The sequence below is a fragment of the Mytilus californianus genome, unplaced genomic scaffold (assembly GCF_021869535.1).
Source record: "Mytilus californianus isolate M0D057914Y unplaced genomic scaffold, xbMytCali1.0.p SCAF_1, whole genome shotgun sequence".
NCBI classification, from domain to species: domain Eukaryota; kingdom Metazoa; phylum Mollusca; class Bivalvia; order Mytilida; family Mytilidae; genus Mytilus; species Mytilus californianus.
In genome coordinates, this window is record NW_026262581.1 from 61,299,020 (window position 1) to 61,323,099 (window position 24,080).

A 24,080-nucleotide genomic window follows, 5' to 3' on the forward strand; every position below is an offset into this window, starting at 1 on the left:
CAATGCATATCATGTTTAAGGCCATGACTCATTAAGTGAATGCTGTTCAATAAAAACATACAACGGAAATAAATAAAACTAACTGCATGTAACATAGTCATATGAAGTAAGATTGGCAGACACAACCAGACACGTAAAGAAGATATTCTAAAAAAAATTACAAATATTCTCATTGGCAATCATACCACATCTCCTTATTTATATACTGATATACTATCTTAAACGTGGAATAAAAAAATTATTCATATACAAGTTCTAAAACAATAATTTTAAATCTAAATAAACTGTGCAAATTGTATCAAAGCCTCAAAAAGTAGCTAACTTTCAATCGAACTATATCACATATTTTCAATTTCTATAGAAAACAACAAACTTTATTTTCGCATGAAGTTTAAGTTGACCTCTAAATATCTATTGTGATTGTGCTGCTGGCTTGCTGTCTCATTAAAGTTTATCCAACATCTCCCAATGTTCATATTTAAAATGCATCATAAATAAAATTTGCTTTATTTTAATTTTAAGTTAATGTTAATTAATATGTTGCCATTCATTCTTCTGTCACTGTTGTTTCATCTACTACTACCTCTGAAAAAAAAAACCACAAAAAATTAAAAATAAAACTTGTCAAATTAATGTGAGCTTGTTCTAATGTTCCTGTAAATTTGGAGAAAACCTTTGGCTTACAAATGAGCTACTTAACCTATCTACTGATAGTGTTGGAAATTCTGAACTCAGATGTGGGGTTTATTTTTCTCGCCACTGGACATTTTTACAGTGCCCGATTGGTTGGAGTCAGCCTGATATTATGTCGGACATTACCTTTTTAAAACTTGTACCCTGATATTACTTTCCATGTATGTTCAAAACACAGTTGACTAACAAACTCATAATTTTTCATAAAGATTACAAAGCATTAGTATCTATTATAAAAAAAGAAATCGTCGAAATCAAAGTGTGTTATGCAACTGGTCCAGCCTTTTGTCCTGCAAACCATGCTATTTAACATGCAATTTAAAGCATGCCATATTGAAGGCCGGCTCAGTTGCATAGCAGATGCCGTTCCTCGTAAACAGTGAACCAGATTCAGAGATTTACAGCCGGATGCGGATATCCACCCACAGAAAATACCAAAATATTTCTCTCGTCTAATTTCGGAAATGAAGTTGGACGACCTATAAATGTATCAATTTCAGAGAATACAACAGAAGCATGTCGAACATTGGTTGGCCTCTTTTGAGTATTTTCGCAAGGAATATTGCTTGGAGAATATATGGCCACCTCCACTATCACACATAACTGAGCGGTAACTCACACAATACTGCCAGTACCTATTTGTCTTCTATTAATTCTCGTTGCAAAACGGCACAGTACGTAGATTTCTCCCAAAATTTCATAATAAAGAAAATGCTAGAGGGTATGAAAAGATTAAACAAGAAAATTTGAAATGATACAAGATTGCCAATTACTGAAGAGATATTAAATAGTGTAATCATTGCGCTACCTACCGTCAGTTTGTTCTTCTAATTTTGAAGCTACCTTATTTTCCTCTGCTTTCACACTCACTTTTCATGGTTTGCTGCGAGTGGGAGAAATTGTACTGAGCAAACCATGGCAGAAATATCAAGTTATTAGCATAAACCATATATAAATCGTCTTGGATAAAATAGAGCTGTATGTTCCTTTTCCAAAAACAGACAAATATGGGAAAGATGTGTCAATCGATATAGCAGAGAACAAAAACAACATATGTCCGGTGCTATATCTTCGTTGTTCGAATCAGATGGCGTACATTTGTCATCATTAGGAAATGATATATATATATATATATATATATATATATATATATATATATATATATATAAGATGCGGTTTGGGATATGATCTAATATGTACGAACATTAAGCAGCAACACACGAGACCGTGATAATTAGCCAATGTATCGTATGACCACGCAAAAGTGTTGCTTCCTTTATTTGTCGGCGGTGGTCGCTAACGGCAAATAGTTTTGCCGTGCGACCACATGTCGCAAATTTAGCGACACAACATATACACTATTCAATGTGTAACGTAACTTATTAGAAATAAACTTTTTTCGGTGCTAAGCTTCTGATCCCAGAGCCAGAGTCCGATTAATTTTATGCAAGTATTGTATATATGTTTGATAAAGATACATGTGTTTAATGGAAAGTTAGTGTTTAATGTTACACAATTAATGATGAGTGTAGTATAAGGATAATGATATTATAAGGATAAGGATAAGAATTACGATTTATGTGTTAACGGTTAGGGCTTGCCATTTACATTTTGCTCGGTAGCCCCACCTATTTATTGTAAGCCGTGGTCGTACATTGTACATTCGCCAAATAAAATTTTGTATGTTTTACATTATTGATTGTTCTATCAGCCAAGTGTATCTAAGATAATTACAGGTCATCATATGGCCATACTTTAACATGAGAAATACTCATATTGTATAGTTATCTATAGAAGGCTATCTTCCGCCTATTTTTAACAAGATCTCGTTATTTTTTTGTAAAGTTTCCGTTGTGAAACATGCTGAATATCCAAATTAAGAAAAGGACAAATATTGCATTCATATTAAATTTATGTAATCGTGCGTACGCTTCGGTATTTAACTTCAATATGTATACCAACAAAAAGTAAAACAGTGTAAACATGAAATAAATGGATTAATATAACAACTGTAATGATTATAACGATTAAATCATCTTAATCTTTAATGGACTGTTTTCAAACACCGTTTTACAGACATTATAGCTTAACAAAATCACTTATAGTATAATGTAACTCTTATACAAGATTAATGTCTACAAAGATCGGGCTAATATACTGTTGGGTTAGTGTTTTGGTAATGACTCTTCCCCTGGACATTCACCGTAAAGTCCATTGACATGTCTGGTATAATGTTATTCCCTGTAAAACAAACATGAAGAAAGCCATTTTCAAAAGCAGACCTTAACCCCCGCCACATTCTGTTTGTGCCTGTCCCAAATCAGGAGCCTGAATTGTAGTGGTTGTCGTCTGTTCTCGTATATCATATTTGTTTTTCGTTTATTGTTTTGTACATAAATGAGGCCGTTAGTTTTCTCGTTCGAATTGCATACATCCAAGTTGTTATTTCGGGGCTATTTACAGCTTATTATGCGGTGTGGGTTTTGCTTATTATTGAAGGCCTTACGGTGACCTATAGTTGTTAAATTCTTCGTCATTTTGTATCTTATGGAGAGTTGTCTCATTGACAATCATACGACATCTTGTGATTTTTATATTTGATGAGTGTGGATTATAAGTTTGTCTATTTACTTTTGATAATAGTGTTACCTGTTTTTTCTTCTGGTTATGTTTTTGTATTGTCCTCTTTGTATCTTCTCCCTTCGTTAAAACTGTCCTGGCATAAATCTTAGTTATCAATAAATACCACAATAAAGATCCTTTGATGTAGATTTCTGTTTCTTGTCGTTTCAGGTACAAACTGAGTTAGATAATCAAAACTTCATAAGTGGTCAAAAAGGTCTAATTTAAAGAATGTTCAAAGATAATATGAAAATGTGACGGAGCATGAAACCCAAAGCAGATTCATGGTTATATCACTTTTTTTAATTTTTAATTTCTGGGTTCTTTTTGATTTTTTAGTGGCTTTTTTAGGGGGGGGGGGGGGGGGGGGGGGTAAAACTGTTTTTTTTTTATAATATTTTTTATAATATTTCGGGAGGTGAGTATAGCTTAACAAAATTTAGTATCTGTCACAACTTAGCCTATACCATTTGTTGTTCATTGTTGTTTGTCCTTATTTGTATGTCTGGTTGGTTTTGGATTTTTATTTAAGTAGTCGTGTGTTGTTGGTTGATGCGGTCTATTGTACTGTAGATTTTTTTTTTTTTGAAGACTCCTGTTATACCTCTTTGGGCTTTACATGTTGTATTGTCTTGCATTTGTTATCAAAAACTCTTAGATAACTCTGGACAAAGTGTTAATCTTGTCCATTGAAATTGGCGTAAGATTTGTAGGTGTTAAACAAGTTTTGTGAGTACTGCATTCTTCCTCTGTAAGATTTATAAAAAGTAAAATAACAAAAATACCAAGGAAAATTCAAAACGGAAAGTCCCTTATCAAATGGCAAAATCAAAAGCTCAAACACATCAAACGAATGGAAAACAACTGGCATATTCCTGACTTGGTACAGGCATTTCCTTGTGTAGAAAATGGTGGATTAAACCTGATTTTATAGCTAGCTAAACCTCTCACTTGTATGACAGTCGCATAGAATTCCATTGTATTGACAACAATGTGTGAGCAAAACAAACAGAAATAATAGATAAAAATGTCAAAAAATGGGGTACAGCAGTCAACATTGTAATATAATCTTAATCACTATAAAAACAAAGAATTATTTTAACAAAGAAAATAAATTGACATAAAGACACTCTATAGACAAAGTACATAAGCAAAAATGAAAGACAAGAACACAAAATCGACCATAGCACAATAACACAATGGCGGGATGTATAAGTACCAAGCCACGCCAAAAGTATATTACCAAAAATTGGACTTCAAAATATACAAGGACAAATAAAACGACCACTATAATATGTAATTAAGATGATAAACAACGTCAGTACCTAGAATCTATACTTCAAGACCATCATGTATTTTTCGTGAAGTTGATACGGAATATTTATCAACAAGGTCTTGGTATCTTCCAATGAACTTTTTTAGAAAAAGTGAGTGAAAAATGCACGAAAAACAATAAAAGCGAAAGAAATACAACTCTAATAAAAGATGATATGATACCATTTCAATGGCAGTTACTATTAAACCAAGAGTTCCAAATGGTGAAGTTGAAATTATCCCTTCGTAAATTTTACGGACGCCATCACGAGTTGGTTGACCGTTATGGAATAACCGTTTCACGGGTGATATCGGATATGTTCCTAATGTCGTAACTACAATACCCTTCCCTTTTCACGAATGTGACCAACCGAATTTGACTATTTACCGGATTTGTAGTAACATAAGCAACACGACGGGTGCCACATGTGGAGCAGGATCTGCTTACCCTTCCGGAGCACCTGAGATCACCCCAGTTTTTGGTGGGGTTCGTATTGCTTAGTCTTTAGTTTTCTATGTTGTGTGATCTGTACTATTATTTGTCTGTTTGTCTTTTTATTTTTGGCCATGGCGTTGTCAGTTTGTTTTCGATCTATGAGTGTGACTGTCCCTCTGGTATCTTTCGTCCCTCTTTTACTGGAGGAAACGTTAAACATTTTAGTCTGTTGATAATTAATGAAAGTGAAAACTACCGAAACTTATCGGAATTAAACTTGGTTAGTAACAGTCAAGTTTGGAGACATACGTTAAAAAATTAAAAGATGCATTAATACATGGCAAGCTATGCAATTAAAAAGATTTATGAGCAAACAACAAAGAGTCTGAATGGGTTGAAACCCATATTTTTAAAATACGATATTTTATTTGACTATTTATAATTAAAGTATGCTTTCGTCATTAAAAGAACGATGAAATTTCCTATCTAGTCATTGTTTCTACTATGATACATTGTGATAATTATTGCCATTAACTCCTGATATAAAATTTCATCTAGAAATAAAAGCAATATAAGAACTCATCAAATTTACAGCATTCTGCACTTCCGGGTTGAAAAGGTAACTGATTTAGAAATTATTTGATAATGCAAATTACACATAAGAGACACAAATATTCGGCCAAACAAATGCAAAACTAAAATTAAAAAAAAAACATCGTCCAAACAACAAAATGATTAAGACTGAAAACTTACAAAAGTTCCAGAGACAAAAGAAAACTGAAAAATTCTGTGAATATTTAAAATAGCACAGGAACATAACAAAGGGGACTAAATAGAAATAAGAAGTTGTGGTATGAGTGCCAATGAGACAACTCTCCATCCAAGTCACAATTTGTAAAAGTAAACCATTATAGTACGGCCTTCAACACAGAGCCTTGGCTCGCACCGAACAGCAACCTATAAAGAGCCCCAAAAATGAGTAGTGTAAAACCATTCAAACAGGAAAAGATACTTTCTCATTTGTGCAACAAACTAAATATAGAACTAACAATAAATGGATTCCACTAAAGGTCGAAACATGAAAATTTTGTGCAAACACTGAACGTAGTATTTGCTTAACTAATTTACCTTAAACCTTGGATTTGAAAATTATTTCATTGCACTAACTTTTTTTTGTGATCGAATATATTTAAATTTAAGAATTGAACGTGCATTTAATTATTAATTCATGTAATGTGTTTTTAAGTTCAACTGATATAGCGTTTATATTGCTGGTTAACATGTCTGCATATCAAGTATCTGTTTAACTAGAAATGAAATATTGTTTTTTTAAATATCCACAGTATCATGTTTATTCTAACCTAAATTACTATGTTTAAAAAGCAAAGTTTATGTCCCTGTTATGCTAGATCTGCACATTAAATTTGCAGTAAAAGTACAAAAATGTGCGTGGGTTCCTTTCATTATGTAATATATATCGTGTAACATAAATTCCTTATTTAAGAAGATTTTAAACAGATTCTGATACTCATTTTATACACATGAATGTGCATTTCGTTAAACGGTGTTCCAAAAAATAATAAAGGCAGATGAATAATGAAGTCTTCTATTCAAGTTTAACATGTCAAAGTTGTCTGTAAAATAGTTCTGTTACATCATCACCCGTCACTGTAATTTGACCTTTTAGTAGTATAGAAATGTATATGAAGATGATATATATATATATTTTTTTTAATTTGACAGAATGTTTTTTATATATTCAAAAGAATTGGTTTCAGGTTAACAAGTTGAAGTTTCCATAATATGAAAGATATATACACTGGAGTAGTATTATTGTGACTAAAAAAAGATTCGAGCGTCACTGGTGAGTCTTTTATAGACGAAACGCGCTTCTGGCGTACAAAATTATATCCTTGGTATGTATGAGGAGTTTATCATAGATGTTTAAAGTAAACTGTGAGTTGTCGACACAGGCACTTGTTTCTATCCATGGGAAGCCCCACTATCAACGTATATTTACGAGAAGGTACCCAACTACTTTTTTCACCTCTCCGCTTCAAACCCTTATTTTGCTGTCAATTCATTCTCAAATTTATTGTTCCATACACCATTCGATTCGTGAAAAGTTTTTCTTTCAGATGGTATGGATTGTATTTACCCTTAGGGTACCCCTTACCTCCAATACACAAGATTTGTCAATAACTATTCATGTGATTGTTTTTAGTCCTCCTACAAAATACAACAACTACCGGTTTAAGGCAGCGAATTTCAATACTGCTTGTGATTGGTCGGTTCATAGTTCATAGGGTTATTCATAAGTTAAAGGTCATTACACTCTCTAGATTTTACTTATTCATTTGTGACTCTCTAGACTTATCATTCACTGTTTTATGCAAATTATCTAGGACTAAAACTTTAAAGGCTACACGAATAAATATATCCCATTTCTAAAATTTAACTAAAAAAATCCCAAGTGAAATGATATTTGTAGCATCGTTATTTTTCTTTTTAATAAGGATTCCGTCCGTGAAATTTTAATACCGGAAGTTATTGTATTTTGTAGGAGGACTAAAAACAATCACATGAATATTTATTGACAAATCTTGTGTATTTGAGGTAAGGGGTACCCTAAGGGTAAATACAATCCATACCATCTGAAAGAAAAACTTTTCACGAATCGAATGGTGTATGGAACAATAAATTTGAGAATGAATTGACAGCAAAATAAGGGTTTGAAGCGGAGAGGTGAAAAAAGTAGTTGGGTACCTTCTCGTAAATATACGTTGATAGTGGGGCTTCCCATGCACATGCACTTGTTTCTATCCATGGGAAGCCCCACTATCAACGTATATTTACGAGAAGGTACCCAACTACTTTTTTTCACCTCTCCGCTTCAAACCCTTATTTTGCTGTCAATTCATTCTCAAATTTATTGTTCCATACACCATTCGATTCGTGAAAAGTTTTTCTTTCAGATGGTATGGATTGTATTTACCCTTAGGGTACCCCTTACCTCCAATACACAAGATTTGTCAATAAATATTCATGTGATTGTTTTTAGTCCTCCTACAAAATACAATAACTTCCGGTATCAAAATTTCACGGACTGAATCCTTATTAAAAAGAAAAATAACGATGCTACAAATATCATTTCACTGGGGATTTTTTTAGTTAAATTTTAGAAATGGGATATATTTATTCGTGTAGCCTTTAAAGTTTTAGTCCTAGATAATTTGCATAAAACAGTGAATGATAAGTCTAGAGAGTCACAAATGAATAAGTAAAATCTAGAGAGTGTAATGACCTTTAACTTATGAATAACCCTATGAACTATGAACCGACCAATCACAAGCAGTATTGAAATTCGCTGCCTTAAACCAGTGGTTGTTGTATTTTGTAGGAGGACTAAAAACAATCACATGAATATTTATTGACAAATCTTGTGTATTGGAGGTAAGGGGTACCCTAAGGGTAAATACAATCCATACCATCTGAAAGAAACACTTTTCACAAATCGAATGGTGTATGGAACAATAAATTTGAGAATGAATTGACAGCAAAATAAGGGTTTGAAGCGGAGAGGTGAAAAAAGTAGTTGGGTACCTTCTCGTAAATATACGTTGATAGTGGGGCTTCCCATGGATAGAAACAAGTGCCTGTGTTCCCATGGATAGAAACAAGTGCCTGTGGTTGTCGAATGCTCTTTAAAATGTTTACATTAACCATATATGGTCTGGGAACACAGTTATCGTCCTTTGATAATAGAGTCCCTATAGTGTGGACGGTGTATAACTTGCAAATTTTTTTCATACACCTTCCAAATTTATTTCTTTATATTTTATGTATAAAATAGTAAGAAGGGGATGAAATTACATGTAAATAAAATTGGGCATGCATTTTTGTTAAAGTAGTGATTTGGTCTAGTTCGAAAAGGTCAAAAATTAGTATGTTTAAAGATGTCAAACTGTATTACATACTCCCTTTACTTAAAATTGTCCATACTTTGAGTTAGAGCCGATAGACTTTTCTATAATTTTGATATAATTTGTCCCAAAAGTAGTACACTAAACTGTAAAAATCTTTTTTGAATAGAGCAGGTGCGATTTTTTTAATTTTCTTTTTTTTTTCTAAAAGAAATGCACTACGAAATAACTATGTTCTCGGGCCATGTACATTTTCCATATCCTTTCAGATTCCCGGTAGTACTAACCATAACAAGTGCAGAGAGGTTACAACTGTGTTTGTTCTCATCGGTGTTACATGCTTCATTGTCTATCTGGTCCTTAAGTGGAAAACTGACAACGGTATTAAGTGTTAACGCAATGTGAAATAAAGTTATAAATCAAGTATTACATAATAAAAATATCTAATTTCTTTTTTTAAATAGTATTTCCTATACCGAAACACAAACAAATGCATATCCGTTACTTATTACCTGTAGGGTATCAGTCATTCAAACCCGACTTTCGAGTGTCACATTCTAGCTGGTGGAACTTTTAAGAAATTTGTATGTTAAAATTATTCCCGGTAAATCACCTTTAAATCCAAATGACAGCGTCTGATTATGTAACAAACTAGAAAGATAGAATTCGAGTTATTACTTCCTTCTTGAAATCGACACTAGTTAAAGGTAACAGAAATCTTATAAAAAAATTAGCTGATCTTAGTATTTCAAATTTTTTACTTTTACTCCGAACTATATTTTGTTACTTTTTTTAACTTTCAGAAGTTAATAATATTTTTTTTGTAGAAACGCAGAGAAGGTTATGCAAGAGTAAACATGTCTTATGAAGTTTTATGAAGGTAAATGATAATTTGTAAGTTGGGTAACGGACACTTTAAGTGATTGCCAAAACAATCTGATATAAAAATAAAGAGATATAATAGTATGATTGCCAATGAGACAACTATCCACAAGAAAATAAGTGATGTAGATGCTATATCAACTATATGTCACCGGTATCGCCTTCAACAATGAGCAAAACCAATACCAGTATAAGGATCTATATAAGGCCCCAACATGATCCAACATGACAACATGTAAAATAATTCATACTGAAAAAACAATCGACTGATTTATGATAAAACGATAAACAAAAAGGCACACAGCAACATACGACAACTACTGAATTACAGGCTCGTACAGAATGTGACGGGGTTAAACATGCTTGAGAGACCCTTCCCTTAATCTTTGACTGTCGTGTAACTACACAACATAAGATTGTCTAAAGGGAATTTTCAAGAATCTATTTCAGATGGGTTTTTTTCATAATATTTGAATCGACTATTTTGCAGTTAAACTATCGCTCACAGACATCTTAAACCTCGACACATGTCCCAAGCCAGGTGTCTGTAATCCTGTGGTGGTCGTTGGTTGCTGTCTGTCATAATTGTTTTCGATCATTGTTGTATTATAAATCAAGCAGTTGGTTTTCTCTTTTGATTTGTTTCACATTTTGACATACAAAGTATTTGGTAGCTCACTATACGGAATAGATTTTCCTCATTGTTGAAGACAGTACTGTGAACTGTAGTTGTTCAAATGTTTATTTCATGGATAGTTGTAACTTTGGCAATCATGTCACATATCCTTATTTTTATGTCAAATGTAAAGAAATATATAATCAATATTTTAATAATTCCAATAATTAACTAATTGATCAGCTAAAACAACATTTGAGGTAGACTGGGCATTTTATATTAATGGCAAACAATGTTTTGGAAATAATTTTCCGTGTTTTTAATTGATTGGTGGATTGATTTTTTATATTTGTAAACGCCTCTTTCTGCACTATTGGTTATATCATGGTTTTATTGGTGGAGGAAGCAGGAGTACCGAAGAAACAACCAACCTTCAGCAAAAACTGGCAGATTTTAATGAGGAAAGTTAAAAAAAATATCAATATTGAGTGGTGAATTGGAACATCTGTCCTCCAAACAAATATTTGTCCGCTTTTTTTGTGATTTCTACGACTTAGAATTTAGGGGTAAAGTCAATATAAGGCTGCAACCAAAGAATCAGAGGAACTGGATCTATATTTGATTAAAAAAAAAGCCCCAAAACCATGTGACTTAATGTTCTTAACATTTTTTCGCATTTAACTTCGGTATGTAGCTGTTTTTGAGTGGATATACTTTTTACCTAAAAGGTTATGTTGACTCTGAACACTGACTTTTCACCCTGTAATAACGAATGTCAAATGAGACACAAATCATGAAAGTGGTTAAAATCAGAAGTTTCGACTTACGATATGTGTTTCTGTTGGTGGAGTTTTTTCCGACTCCTCTCCAAGCACAGGCTAGTGCTAATGATTGTTTACCATTGCACATAACAAGTACCTGGGAAGATATCAGATTGTTCTGTAAATCTGTCGTCTTCGTCTTGCCTTTCTTTTCCATTATCTCTTGATGTTGTGATGTTAAACCTCTGATCTCTCTCCAAGCACAGGCTAGTGCTAATGTTGTATTATCATTAGCACGTAGCAAGTAATGCCTGCTGTCGTCCGTCGGAAAGCTTACGGTAGGATGATTTGATATTTTTGGTTTACAAACTTCAGATCGAAGGATTTCCTATCAATGATAACAAAGCTAAATGTCCCAATCCTTTTCAACCATTAACGATTTCTTCATTTGTTACATTTGCTTATTTCAAGTGATAGCGATGTCTTTAGTCGAAAAGCAAATTGTCTTTGAAACGTGACCATTTGAACTTTGTCAAAGTATTATGTCACTGACAGCAACGAAAAAAAATATATAATTTGTGAATTCTAAAGGTGCCATTGTAGTATTTCAAATAAAGAATCGTCGAAAAAGAGGCGAACGATATATAACGTACAAAAGGTCATGGAAACTTTTACTACAATATAAAATGTAGAAACCTATCAAATTTCTAAATGGTTCCTTGGATGCCTTAGTAGCTATCCTCCCCTTTTTCACCTGCACACTTAGAATTGGCACTTTTTTAATAATTATTGTGTAATACAACAACATAAAGATGGTATTTTTGTTTGCACTCAGCGTTAGAAACGTCGTTCACCGGAAATATTTTACGAGTCTTGTGACGTTGCATAGTGTTTCGTTCTACATAGTAACGACTGGTCGCTGCCTGCATGGAAGGCGTACTTTTGTTGATGGATGTTTTTATTAGTTTGTTTTGTAATTCTTATAATTTAAGGTACGTGTCTGTATGTGTTGCTTGAACGTGATTGTAAACAGTTAATTGGAAATTCAGACAAATTCTTAAAAGCAAAGCCCGTGTTGGCTCCTGTTAAACTGCTGATTTATTAATAAATACATGGCCATGTCTTTGAGATGTTTCTTTTTTAAATAATCTTTTGTTTTTATTGTCTTCAACTACAAGTACTCTCTTAAAGTATAGATACATGTACATACTAGTTTGAAATTTGGTATGCTTTGTTTATTTACTTCAAATTTCTTTTTCTAATATTAATGCTTCTGTCTAGTAAGTTATAAAAGAGAGCATTTTTGAATAATAAACGCGTTAAAAAATATTTGTTATAATTATTATTGACGATGATTCTTCTCTTGTAGAATGGATTTCGCAATCGTATCAAAACTAGTTAACTTAAAGTTTATTTCCGGTGAGGTAAGTACCTTTGTTTGTTTGGGTGTGTGAGGTGTGTGGTTGTGTTTTACTATAAATAACTGCATATTTTAAAATAAATTATAACCATACTCAATCATCATTGCACCAAGAAAACTATGAAAGTACTGGTTCCCAATTCCAACAAGCATATATAGGTGCATATCGAAAGTCTCTTTTAAAATGTTAAAATTTTTTTTTTTTCAGATTCCAAGAGTTACAGACAGTATCACAAGGATAAATTTTACAACAGTACATGCACAAATATTTGTAATTGCCGTTGTTTTTTTATTCTTCTCCATCAGTTGGTTCTTCAAAGGTCTTCAGAGAAAGGTATTACTAGTATATTATTTTTTACTTTAATTATTCTTTCTCTTAGATTGATTTCAATGGGGAAACTGAAACTGAAACTGAAACCATTTAACATAATTATAATTTTGCGTTATAAATTAAAGGGGTGCTGAAGATGAATAAATTCTTGAATACCACTGGTGAATTAGGGATTTCTTACTCAACAAGAGCACAGTGGTTCTTTGTAACTATTGTAGAACATTGCATATTTTTTTATTTAGGCCAAATTGTTTATAATTATTTATTAACCAAATTGTAGCTTCTTAATTCGTTCGCTAGGAAACATGATAAATAAACTTAAAAGAAAAAAAGAAGATGTGGTATGATTGTCAATGAGACAACGTTCCACTATAGACCAAATGACATAGAAGTCAAAAACTAAAGGTCACCGTGCGGTTTTCCAAAACGAACAAAACCCAAACCGCATAGCAAGTTATAAAAGACTCCATTATAAAAAATGTAAATCAATTCAAACAAAACAAAAAACTACAAAACGATAAACAAATAACAAATATAATATATACAGAAGTAAACGACAACCACTGAATAACAGGCTCCTAACTTGGGACATGCACATAAAGACTCTTGCGGTGTTAAACATGTCCCCGTAACCTGGGAAAGTGGTTCAACGGCACAACACAAAAGCAAACTGTACAACACAAATATGATATACAGCAATAAAAGACAACCACCGAATTACAGGTTTTTGCTAATTATCTTACTTATGAATATTGAAACAATATATAGGGCAATCTATTGCAATTGACAGATAATTCCATATTGTAAATGTATAGTAAGCTAAAATTTTAAAAGAAAATAACATGTTATGAATTTGGCGCGTCCAAAGCGCTTTTCTGGATTTACCTTCATCAAGAACGCTCAAATCAGAAAATTTTGAAAGCCAAATATTTGAATACTTAAGGAGGTATATGCTCAAAAGGGAACCCAAAGAATAGCAAATCCATCTAAAGTAAACTTTGACAGAAGGAGTTGGAACCTTGGTTTCTTAATAATATACCCCAAAGGTGAATGGGGAATAGAAATATGGTCACCATTGGTCTTCCTCCATAAATATTCGATGCCTCGTGTAAACAGAAAGCCACGTGTTTGCACGTTAAGAACCATTGCAACAACTCTTTGATGGGTCCGTAGGTGACCTGTTGCAAGGCTAAATTTCTGTCCTTATCCAATATACCCTCATTTACCCGTGGCAGTCCAAATTTCCCCGACCTTCATCCCGGACGGCCTCTATTACATGATCTACCTATTGTATTTATTGCTAATTTGTTCTCGTCCTGAACATGCTTGAAACATTTGCCACTGAACGTTAAGCAATCGACAATCAATCAATCATCTTAATAATATAAGTACATTGTATATTCTTAAAGGCGTATTGAAGTTCACTAAAGATACCAATCCAAAATTAACCCACGTCAGTTAAAAGTATACATGCGCCGATTGACTTAAACCCGACAAATAAATTAGATAATAAAGGAATTAATAGATGGGCCCTATGTTTTTTTTCCCTTGATATCCTAGCAATTCAAATTGTTCCTTTTTTTACATGTCTAAGCAATATTATGGAAGCATTAGGCATGATGTCCAAATGCTAGCTTCGGGGTTATATTTAGCATTGTCTATATGATATGTTGTTTCATTCTTTTCTTGTGTATGTCCCCGTATAGGAATAATTATTTTATAACTGTTTCTTTGTTAAATTCTTTATTTGCTCTTGTTTTCATTTGTCTTTGATATTTCAGAAGTCGAAAACATTCTTGGCAAATGCAGAAAAGGACAAGCCCAAGTAACGGATATTTCACATTTTAAGAAAGGTAAATACATTTAAAACAAAATAGTCTTTCGATAAATCAAGGTGTAACTTCAATTAGAACTGTACAAATGAATAAATACACTGGTTATGACTTATCTGTTTGATAACTAGTCGAAAGTTCAGCGGTCGATATTACAGTGTGAAAGGATAACAAACAGACTGGGTACTTTGCGCTTTCTTTCAATAATCACTGCGATCATATTTTGTTTGTGTGATTTTATTTAGTAGTGCTTTACATGACTATATCTGTGCTTTATGTTTACATTAGCAACCAATAAAACGAATACAATAACACAAAAAAAAAGTTTAATAAAATCATCATGATGGTTTAACGCGTGATTTGCAGGACAACAATTATAGAATTATCATTTTCACTCTAGATGGAGAATGCTGTGATTTTTTTAAAAATTATATTCCTGTCTTATTTATTTCAGACATTGCAAACCTGTTTTCCACAATAAAAGCACAGTCAAAACAATTACACTATAGATATGAAAGAGCAGAAGTAATTGTTTCTAACCCTGATGAATGTGACAACCTTATACATGAATTTCGTTCAATAAAATACAACTGGGTTAAAGAATTTTCTTTCGTCAGCCGATTTGATATTGATTACTTAAATGGACGGAAAGCTTCAGACACCAAAGTTCAGCTCCATGGCTAAAGGATTTGTAGGTAATAGCACTTGCCAAATTAAAGAAAGAGGTTTTAGAAATGCTCCAATATATAAGATACAACAACAAAAGTATAGATTAAACTAACAACATGTCAAACAGTTTGGTCAGCTCAGTTTTCTCTCAAATGTCGTAGTTTGAAATGCCCGTATCGTCAGATATTTGTGGATCTTGTTGCGTTCTATCATTATGATTATTGTCTGATTTCTCTCTCTCTCTCTCTCTCTCATGTCAAATAAATGTATCGGTATCATACATATTAAACTGATATATACTAGTAGTTGAATTTGATTTTAATGCAGACAGAGAATTGGATAGGATAAAGAAGGATATGGCTGAGGATATGCTGTCTCTCATGGAAGTGGAAAGAGATGTCAGAACTTTACAGAGATATTTTGGTAAGTTAGCATTAAGTCATAAGCAGTATCTCCTCTCCAATACTCCATACAGCAAGCGTATATACAAGTAACAGAAGAATAAGTTAGAAACTACACTAGCTAGGTAATTTTAGTTTTTTCTTGGTATAAATTTGGAAGAACGCTTTGGGGATTGATTACCACTGAATTATAATAGCATTTGTATGCATTTCATTAGAATAGTATATATGTGATTGATTAAGATATCACATAATTTTTACGATAATGTTGATATCTCGATGAAAACATCTGAAACGATTTCTTGACGACGTCGTATGTAACGACAATCCATGATGAAGTAAGACGGATGGCAAATATTTTGAGACACATGGATTGTTTGTACTTATACAGAAAAAAAGTTAACTTTGGCATTACAAGGAGTTGAATGGTAAAGGTCATAGCTTTAAAACTACTATTTCATATCGATGAACAATACATTTTCCTGATTTTAAGTGGAAGTGAACGAAAAAAAAAGCATATTTTACAATAATGATTTGTTATTCAGTATTGATATCCTGTATTTTTAAAGCAGGCACAGCTAAATATTTTTTGTATGAGCTTACCTAAAGACTTTTATTTTACTTTGTAGGCAAGTGAAGATTGTTCGAGTATATTATAGCAGATGGTACGATCTACAATACAGACTGTTATTTTTTTACTTATTTATATAAATTTTGTTCCAAACTGCTTAAATGTTGTAGTTGTATACAGTTGCATCAACAGTGAAACTTATGTAACGAAATTGATTCCAGTACACATTTTTATTTAGGGACCAAATGAGGACCACCTCCGGGTGCGGGATTTTCTCGCTGCGTTGAAGACCCATTGGTGGACTTCGGCTGTTATCTGCTCTTTGGTCGGGTTGTTGTCTCTTTGACATATTCCCCATTTCCATTCTCAGCTTTATCTGTTTAAACAATAATCATGTAAAAAGATAGAGGAACTCCTTCGTCGAGCCACGATAAAGTATTGAATTAGTGACTACGGGTATATTCATTTCAAAGCAGTTGAATCTGAATGGAATTCCGTTCTAAAGGTTAAAGATTCGGCGCATTGGTCAATAAAAGAGTCATTGTGTTGACAAAGATGTTCCACGCCCAGTAGTTCGAGATGCTTTGAAAAGGCAGAGCAATCTCGGATTACATCGTTCGAATGATAATCATTACAAACAGTATTTTAAAATGACTTACCGAGTATTTTATTGTATTTTATTTATACAACATACAAAACACTGTAGAACCTAATGCTTTTTTTTTATTTTATGAAATATTTTAAGATTTTTGAAATAAAAAGAGTTTATGCTATGTGCATATGAATCTGAAAGTAAAACTTTAATCATAAAACTGCTGCAGAAATTGTCTATTAGCAGTATCATTCCACGTGAAATCAATTATAATACGTCATATAGCTGAAATTAGCATATGAAGATGTCGATTTCAAAGTTGATAGCGCGTAAAATATTTATCAAATTTCAATCATTATTGTATAGGTGTATCATAGGATAGTAATCGTTTATTGTTATACATTTTTTTTCAAATAAATAAAATTTGCGATTTTTTTAAAAGCATAATTGTTTGCACGAAGTACACGAACAATGCGAAAAGTAGTGTTGATAAATTTAGTAGACGGAGCTAATAATTCTATAATCTCAGATCGCTGCTTTCATACAGCCTAGGTTGCTTCCATACGAAATGAAAGCATATGACGGAATCAAATGATTTGTCTTTCAGCAAATCAAAGATCAGCGTTTGTATGAATTGAACACCTACTGTAAATATTTGCATATCAAAGGAATGGAAATTTCAAAATGGGCCATATCAAGGATTTGTATGGTATATACAAATCCTTGGCCATATATATACCGTATAAATCAATATCACGAAAATTTGAAAAATGTTTTCCCATTCTGAAAGCGGCATGGCCAATTTCACACGGTATTTGCTTCACTTTTAGGGTCAAAATCAGAAAGTTGTTGATACCTACTGAAATTTGAATATTTTAGTGTCTGCTTTTAAAGGTTGGAACTATTAAACATATGGTTAAATAAAAATTTTATTCGACGCAACTCATTGAATTTGCTGTTGAAGACAATTTTGATGCAATATTTCAAATGCATGATTTTGTATCAAAGGGTTTTTGATTGAAGTTGTTTACCTAACGTCAAGTGGCAAATATTTCATGTTTATTCAGGACGGCAACAAATTAAGAATACATCAAATAGTGATCTTCTGCATAAATGACAAAGGTTTGAAATTCAGACTGCTACTGGAAAAAGTGTGTATGTTGGATACATACGGACCTCTCATCGAGTTGCTGCAGGGGGTTTTTCGACTTGCTTAGAGCGTGAAACATTCTCTAAATGAGACATAACTTTCCCACTCGATTTTATTTAGACATCCCGCACTGCCAAACTGACGTACCTTTTTTGCATCGGTGAAACTGCCAGATGGTAGAAGTTAGGTGGCCGTATTTTTATACAACAGTCACCCTTTGGGATGGGTACATATATATTAAAATGGATCAATTATTCTGTAGAGTAATAAAAATATTAAGAGAGGCGAAAGCTACCAAAGGGTTATTCAAGCTCATAAGTAAAAAAAACTAATAATGTCATGGCAAAAAAACGAAAAACGACCAAAAGACAAACAACATATATAGATCCTGCTCACGGCCATATAGCACCTGTCGTGTTGCTCATGTAAACATTGACAAACCCGGTGATAAGTCTAATTCGGTAGGTCACATTCGAGGAAAAGAGGACGGGATTGTGGTTACGACAATTGGAACATATCCGTCGTCATCTGTGAAACAGATATTCCATAACGGTCAACAATATCAGATGGCGTCTGTGAATTGTTTGAATGAATGATTTCAACTTCACCACTTGGAACTCTGTGTTTGATATATCTTCCTTGTAAGCAGTATAAAACTTCACTTTCGATTGATACTATTACTCAAAATGCCAAAATTACTGAATTTTATACACCCGTTTACGGGACGTATTATATTATACTTTTGTCCGTCTGTCTGTCCGTCCGTCCGTCCGTCCGTCGTCAACATGTCAGACAATAATTCAAAAACACTTTAACCAATTTGCATGAAACTTTGGTGAATTGTTTATATCTATTGACGTAAACTCCCTTTCGGTTTTATAAATTTGAGATTTTTACGTTTCCAAGTTATAGGATTTTATTCATAAAAATGTGGGATTTTCCAGTTTTCGGACAATAACTCAAACGTGTTTTTGAGCAGTTTTCCTGAAACTTTGGTGACTGTTTCATATCTATTAAAATAACCCTCCCTTTATCTTTTTTTTCTATAAATTTTTGATATGACATTGAGGAGTTATGGAATTTATTCTTTGAAAAAGCGACGGGTGTATCATACGCTCGTGGCGCAGCTCTTTATTATTTTCTTTTGTCCCTGTATGTGTTATCCAATACGCCGTAGTTTTGGTAGAACCTAAATGTACGCACATGAAACTGTATTACTGTAAATTAAACTGTAGACTTGAAAGACATTTTGAATAGACCTTTACGATAAAGTGCAGTTAATTTTCTTATCGAAATATTGAGTTTCCACTATAAAACAGTGTTTGCTGCATTGCAATATCGTTGTTAAAGACGCAAAATAGAAGAGTAAATATTTAAGCATAAAAGATTAAGAAAAATGAAATAGATCGATACTTATTTAAAAACAAGTTTAGAAACAAGTTTTAAATTTACAGACCATTGAAAGAAACGCAACGCTTTTTCCAAATTATCTGATATCGACCATGTACTAAATGTTAGTTCAAGTATTTAAAAATAGCATTATATGAAATTGGGGACATGCTTACAGTTTGAAAAATGATTTCCGAATCACTTGTTCATAGATTTTGTTGCAAACTTTTGGATCGTCAACAATTTTAATAATCTCTTTTTTTTTAGGGGTAGGTTAGGGGGGGGGGGGGGGGGGGGTGAGGGGTAAACGTTAACAGTGATCTTTCATTATTATTGACTATTGACAATCAATTTTCTCACAATTTGTTGCTGATTATGTTATATAGATACAATGGATAAGCGTGGATTCTTGAAAAAGAAACCATGAGCCCGGAGGGCGAATGGTTTGTTTTTCATGAATCTACGCTTATCCATTGTATCTATAACTTAAACTATTGTGTTAATTTCTTTTCAAAATTAAAGCCTTTTCTTAATTAGAAGGTATTGTAAGTGAGTTTAAATAACCATGTTATCGTGTCCAACGATGCATTGATAAATCTCAGATCACAATTAATTGGTTTACAAAATACAAATATAACACTTCTACCTTTAAAGATCTTTATATTACCAGGCATATGAATATTATCTGTTTATACAAAATAAGACATATTCGAAATTATTTCTAATAAAATTGAAAATGGAAATGGGGAACGTGTCAAAGAGACAACAACCCGACCAAAAAGCATATATAAAGTATATATAATAAGTATGTTATCGAAACTTTTCTAACACTCTAGGCACATCACGATTTTCTCGCATAGGAATTTGCGAACAAACCTTTGTAAAATTATGTAGTAAAACAGATGAAATCATACTATATTTATAAAACAAAAATTGACAAATAGAATGTAATCATTTTTGTTTCAAACATATGAAATAGCCGATAATAATATATAAAAAAACGGTAAAACTCGCTATTATAACAAAAATATCCGCTATAACTTGCAAAATTAGAAAAAAACAAGGATAGCTTAAGAATTGGAACAACAGAGAGAATACAGGGATTCGAACCTAAACCGACAAATTCCGATCTTTAACGCATTGATTTTAACCATGCTAACCTCGCGGCTACCAACTCATATAATACGACTGCCTATTGTGTCTATATAAAGGTACAAGCCCTGTGTGTCCTATGAACCGATGTATATCAGATGTTCATTTAAATATATAAAATAAACATCTATAGTGTAATCCATTGGTAACCGAGAGGTTTCGTCGATGTGTTGATGTCAGTCACACATAACAGATTTCAAGGAAGGGTTCGATTCCAAGTGAAGGCATATAAACATTACAAAAATTAAAGGTAAGTTTTTAAATTAATTCCATTAGTGAACAGAAATCAGTAAATAAGCCAATTCAAACTTAATGAAATTAGGCACACAAAGGAAACAATTGAATATAATTTGGTGAGTCAATTTCAGCGGCAGATTTAGGAAGCGTTGATTCTAGAAAAAGAATCCACGGTAAATGAATAGGCTGACGTCACCACAATGGTTTAATTAAACAAACGGCATTACAAGATAGATATTCCTTTGTTAACAGCTGTTTTAATCGGGTCATCTGTATCTGGGTGGTTTTTAACGACCTTGACTGGCTGTTTAGCTCGGTGCCAGAAGGCGTTTTGGTGAGCGTTTAAATATTTAGTTGACAAAATGCTGGAAAAATTGAAAAGGACTGCTCGGCATTTGGCTTTATATGATCGCATTCGGCACACCTCGGCAGATCTAATGTAGACATAGGGAAGCGGAATCTACCGAGGTTTGTCGACCGAATATGATCAAACACGGTTAACGACTTGGCTCGAATAAAGTAAACAGTCGATGGTAACATTTTAGACTGAACGTCAAACTAAACTGTTGTTGTTGGGATTTCTAAATATTTTGTTTTATTCCATATTGATAGAACTTAAGTAGATTTTTCTATATGGATGGGATTTTGAATAAATAAGCATATTCACCTGCGGAAAAAGTATATTCACCGCGCAAAACGTCGCGTGCTTTTACGTGCTTAATAACGATACAATGTTTGACGTTTAGTTGGTTTTGGTAAATAACTGTTATTTTATACATATTTTTCTCGCTCGGAACATGGAATAAAACAATTACTGTCTTTTGTTTCGGTAAATATGTGGTTTAATTGACTTTTGAAAAACCTAGTGACATTCACTTCGGCCGTTGGCCTCAGTGAATATCAGTTTTTTTCAAAAGTAAATAAAACCACACATTTACCTCATCAAAAGACAGTAGTTGTATAATATCTTTATTTTACAGAAAAAAAAACTTATCAAAATGGAGGTGACGTTATTACGTTTTGCAACCATGCAGTCAAAAGTAAGCAACAGGTCAGCAGATTGTTGTTGGTCGGTCAAAAGTATAAACTGTTATCATTTAATAGCCAGTTTACATAGTTTAAGCAAGAATCTTTTTTAAAAGTCTAGATGTTCACCATAAAAAAACAATCTTTTAAGAACCCAAAGATTAAATGATGTTCTTGGTTCAACAAAATAAACGTATAAATCAATTTACCACAGGTAAACAGAAACTAGACAATGGGTTTTGCTCATTGTTGAAGGCCGTACGGTGACCTATAGTTGTTAACATTTATGTCATTTTGGTCTCTGGTGGATAGTTGTCACATTGGCAATTATACCACATCTTCTTATTTTTATATGTGCATAGTATAATGCCAAAAATTTTCAAAGTTATTCAATCGACACACTTTTATCATTCCAGGATTTTTATGTCCCACCTACGATACTCAGCGGTGCATAATGTTTTCTGGTCTGTGTCCGTCCGTTAGTCTGTCCCATATAAGGTTAATGTTTTTGTTTAGGTATTTTACTAGAAGATATGGTCACGTCAACAAGTGAAGCATAGCACACACAAATGATGTGAACTTTGTAAATCATATGCCAAATTAAAGTTTTGCCAATTCATGGTTCACTGAAAATGGACATAGGATATTGTGAGCGGGACATGGTGTCCTATGGACACATATTCTGGGTTTATTTTGTTCATTTTCTTCTCGTTTAGACAAAATTGAACTTCGAATAACAGAAAATGCTACGATTGGAATTATTGCGTTTCTTTTGGTGGTCAGTATTTTTACGCAACAATCACGTGTATTGTCAAATGACTTATTTAAATTGAAATCACATATTTAATATCATATGGAATGTTTTTGAATAAGCATTTGTTTATATAGAACATATTAAAAGTATTTATAAATATTAACCTGGCATGTTACACACAAGGACTTTCATTTGCAAAAAGTAAACAAGTATATATCAACAGTTTATTTCTATAAAATATGGCCTTGGATTATATCATGGTTAATCGTAAATATCGAAATTCACGCTTGACTATTTTTAAATCAGACACGGAAATTTACACGCTGTGAATCTGTGTGTTAGAAAAGACGTTTTATTAACACCTTCAATTTTCATAAAATATTTAAATTTTATGTACAAAAATATAATTTTAAATATAACTTTCACTGCATTTGTTAATCTGAAATCATCCGGTTATTTAATATTCCATTCACATAGAATATATTAAAATGAAATTTAGATCTTCAGATTTCTTTGTTGATCTTTGTCAAATGTCATCAAGTATCATGATTTCTGCTGTTATATGCACTGGTAAACCTCTAAAGATTTACATGAAAAGTCTCAAACTTCAGGCCCACCCGATGTTGTATATAGTTTTCTTTGCAGCCTAATCACATGAAGTTAAGAATCAACTCATTTTCAAACCATGCAATATTTCTTCGGTATGAGAAATAACGGACTAACACTGCATAATATGAACCTTGGTGACTATGTTGGTCGAGTCTATATTCCAACGATCGCGTAGGCTATAGTCGGGCTCATCGAATCTGATTGAAATTCAGATTTATCGTAACTCGTTTACTTGTCCAAGCTCATATGAGCATAACGAAATTTGAGATTTTTATTAGATTGGGGCTCATCGAATTTGAAATAAAGGATACCGCATGTACAATTTGAGTCTGGCTCACATCTTAACTTACATCTAGAAAATGATAGTGGCGGTCGGTTGACAACTAAATTGTGACCACTTATAATTGTCCTACGTGTGTTTTTCATATTGTAAACAGTATGTGGGCATTTCATTTTAAACTTTGTCTAAAGGTAAACGAATGCATGAAGTTATTTGGTAACCAAAGGGTTGACATGATGGAGGGTATCAAAATATGGCACCAGTCTGAACTCTCGTCCAATAGGAAGACCCATCTCGATGGGGTGTCCGTCACGTTTGGTTGTTGAGAATGTCTTCTAAATAATTCAAGCCATTTCCATGATCTATATCTTCCAATACCATAGACATCGTAGATCAGAGGAATATAACGAACAAGTTTCT

The 24,080-nt window shown here is 32.9% G+C and overlaps 2 long non-coding RNA genes across 2 annotated transcripts; one reads left to right on the forward strand and one right to left on the reverse strand.

Annotated features, from left to right (window-relative positions):
* Positions 1-406: 406 nt before the first annotated feature.
* Positions 407-9,666, reverse strand: LOC127714239 (uncharacterized). Its single transcript, XR_007987631.1, has 3 exons — positions 9,501-9,666; positions 3,343-3,493; positions 407-585 (listed from the first exon to the last, which is right to left on the reverse strand). It is a non-coding gene; the product is annotated as an uncharacterized LOC127714239 (long non-coding RNA).
* A 148-nt stretch (positions 9,667-9,814) lies between these two features.
* LOC127714243 (uncharacterized) lies at positions 9,815-16,627 on the forward strand. Its single transcript, XR_007987632.1, has 7 exons — positions 9,815-9,868; positions 12,617-12,671; positions 12,876-13,001; positions 14,780-14,851; positions 15,285-15,525; positions 15,827-15,922; positions 16,530-16,627. It is a non-coding gene; the product is annotated as an uncharacterized LOC127714243 (long non-coding RNA).
* Positions 16,628-24,080: the final 7,453 nt, after the last annotated feature.